The sequence below is a fragment of the Plectropomus leopardus genome, unplaced genomic scaffold, assembly GCF_008729295.1.
Source record: "Plectropomus leopardus isolate mb unplaced genomic scaffold, YSFRI_Pleo_2.0 unplaced_scaffold29224, whole genome shotgun sequence".
NCBI classification, from domain to species: Eukaryota; Metazoa; Chordata; class Actinopteri; order Perciformes; family Serranidae; genus Plectropomus; species Plectropomus leopardus.
This window is the reverse complement of record NW_024631851.1, coordinates 1-2,983: the sequence shown is the minus strand read 5'-3', so window position 1 is coordinate 2,983 and position 2,983 is coordinate 1. Positions and strand designations below refer to the sequence as shown.

The window sequence follows — 2,983 nt, the reverse complement described above, 5'->3', positions numbered from 1 at the left end:
CTGTGACGTTGGAGCAAAAAATAGTAAAACTTTAACTATTGTCAGCAAACTTTCACATTAATATACGGACAAAAACGTCAACAAAAGGTTGTATTCATGTTAAACTTGAATATCTATTTATGTTTTAATGCTAGCAGCTACTACGTCGTGCTGTTGTCGTGTTTATTCTCCAGTAGAGGGAGCTACGACCTTCGTTTTACAAAATATCTTAAATAATATGGGTCTGTATCTGTATCATTATTAGCTGTGTTTAGTCGCAGGTGATTAACCTTAATCATATAATCAATATTAATGAGTTTTATTAGTGTGAGCACGGAGCCGTTGATACAGTTATTTAACGGCTCTGTGCTAGCTTAATGGTCATCCACGAGAACTACAGCCGTTAAAAGGCGCAGTGCATGACGGGAAGACACAACGGTCTAAAATCAGTGTTAAATGTTCGGTTTTTTTTATTTTTAAAGCACATTTATGCAAAATATACAGAAAATATGCGTTTTTATTAGTTATTTTGTGTTTAATGACAGTTCTTTGCTCGCATTATTATATAGGTTTGTTCTCGTAGGGGTGAAACCGTCAGTGAGAAAACATAACCGTCAATCCCCGAAATATCTCAAAGTGGTTGTTCAAATAAAATGTATTTACTGCGAATGTAATTTATGTTAATTTAGGGGATCACTTAATGGAGTTTTATTCATTTTTTAAAGTTACTTTGGCTGTAGTCATCCATATGGCGTGCATTGTGTAAATTGTGTATATTTGATTAATCTTTGAATTTCCCGCTAAACTTCTAAAATATTTCTGAAATACTCTGTATGAATAACATTGATACATTAACACTGTGGTATGCAAAAAAGTGCCATTGAAACCCATTCAAACTGCAATTGTTGACCCCACAGCAACCAAAGCATAAAAATATGCATTGTATTATTTTTAGGTCTAGTTTAGTCTGGGTTTTTTTTTTTACTTGGGATTTGTCTTATTTTAAAACTATTTTTCACCTGATGATGCCATTTTTACTACATTTGGCATGTGGAGAAAATACATGCTATTTCCACTAGGTGACCTGTCACAATCAAGGTTACTGAAAATCATTGACATATCCCAGACTGTGATATAAAAAATAAAATACAAACCTACTTTGCAATTAAATCTTTGTTTTCTCTTTAAGTTTGAAGAACTTCTGGACACAGCTTGGACGCATCATGCAATTAAATTTGAGAGCATGTGGGTTTATAATTCACTTAAAAGTTTATATCGTTTAAAATAGTATTTTTTGGGGTTGTTAGTATAGCTAATTAGCGTAAGTGTGAGCAGCAATTTTTATATTGCAGCTGTTCAAAGGGGAGGCTAATTTAAACTACTTTATACTGCTTTGCAGTTTAGTTTACAGTACATAATGTGCCATAATTTAGAAGATCGTCATTTGGTGTGTAAAATCTTAACCTGCAAATTAACTATCTGTCAGATAAATGTAGTGAAATAAAAAGTACATTTCCCATTTACCCCATACACATAAAGTAACCTCGAAACTGTGCTTAGGTTTTGTCTCCTTTCATAAGCAATATATACTTTGATAATCACATTAAAACATATATTTTTAACACTTGTGTAACGTTGCAGTATTTGTGCAGCACCGCTGGAAGAGGCGCAGGTGTTGAAATTACTGCAGTTTCGTCTCGTGTCCACTAGAGACCGTCAGAGCTCCGAGTTTCCTGAAAACAAAGACACGATGTCTTAAAAATCCCAGCTTCCCTAAAAGTCGCACAGACTCAATAAGACCCACAGAAGATCCTGTCAGGGTCAGCCGTTTCGGTTTTAAGAATAATAAGGAAAACAAACAGTTGTTTGGTTTGTAACTGTAAAAAATGTATTTCCCTCGATTTAAATTCCTATTGGATGATAACGAATGACGTCACCGGAAGCGTGAATGAGCCTCGTTAGTTGCATTTGTTTGTTTCAGATAAAATACTTTGTAGCGATCTGTTTCATTTTCTTTGACCGTACATCGATGTGATTTACTCTGTTTTTCACCGATGATCCAGAAACTGTAACTCTGTGTGTAGCAGACCCGTCAGTGAGGATGACTCCGCGGGGAATCACTCCCCTGACGTGGCCGTTAGTCCGGTATCGCTTCTCGGCCTTTTGGCTAAGATCAAGTGTAGTATCTGTTCTTATCAGTTTAATATCTGATACGTCCCCTACCCGGGGACCATATATTAAATTGATTTTTGGAACAGGGAGATGGAATAGGGGCTTGCTCCGTCCACTCCACGCATCGACCTGGTATTGCAGTACTTCCAGGAACGGTGCACCCCCCTGATAATGTCAAAAACAAACAAGATGGTTTTATTAGTTGTTAATGTCGCAGAGAATGCTTTGGGAAGTTTATGTTTTGTTATAGTGTTGCACTTAAAACGCACTTATTAAGTTAGGCTTTAGAATTATATATATATATATGGGATTGTTTACTTTCATTGCGAGTTTTAACCAACACCAGTTGTAATCTCAAATACCAAATATTCATTAACTTTAAAAATTATAACTCTTTAAATGCCTGTTTTTTGTCATAATTCCACTTTGTTTTATAGGCGAAAAGCAAACACTCCTATTGCACATAGGCCAGCCCCCCTTATTTGCGTAATAAGGTGGAAATGTAAGTTAAAAAGCAAAAAAGGAGGTAAATAGTTAAAAGGTAAAAAGTTAATATTTAATAACCTATTAATAATAAAGTTAATATTACTAATTATTTGATGTGCATTGACTAACACCAGTACAGTTTAACATTTGGAGTTACATAAAACCCATTTCGGATGTGTTATGTATCTGTATTAGGTGCTTAGTTGTCTTTCTAATATGCTAGTTTGTCCTAAAAAAAGTATATAGATTTAATATGAAGTAGAACATAACATTTAACCCCTAATTGAGGAGCGCCACTGCTGAAATTATGATGAAAGGGCCCTCTTAACCCTTTGAAAACTGTGAA

At 35.0% G+C, this 2,983-nt stretch overlaps 1 non-coding gene across 1 annotated transcript; it reads left to right on the top strand.

Moving 5' to 3' along the window:
* The first annotated feature begins 2,126 nt into the window (after positions 1-2,126).
* LOC121938347 lies at positions 2,127-2,317 on the top strand. The gene has a single exon (XR_006105267.1). It is a non-coding gene; the product is annotated as a U2 spliceosomal RNA (small nuclear RNA).
* Positions 2,318-2,983: the final 666 nt, after the last annotated feature.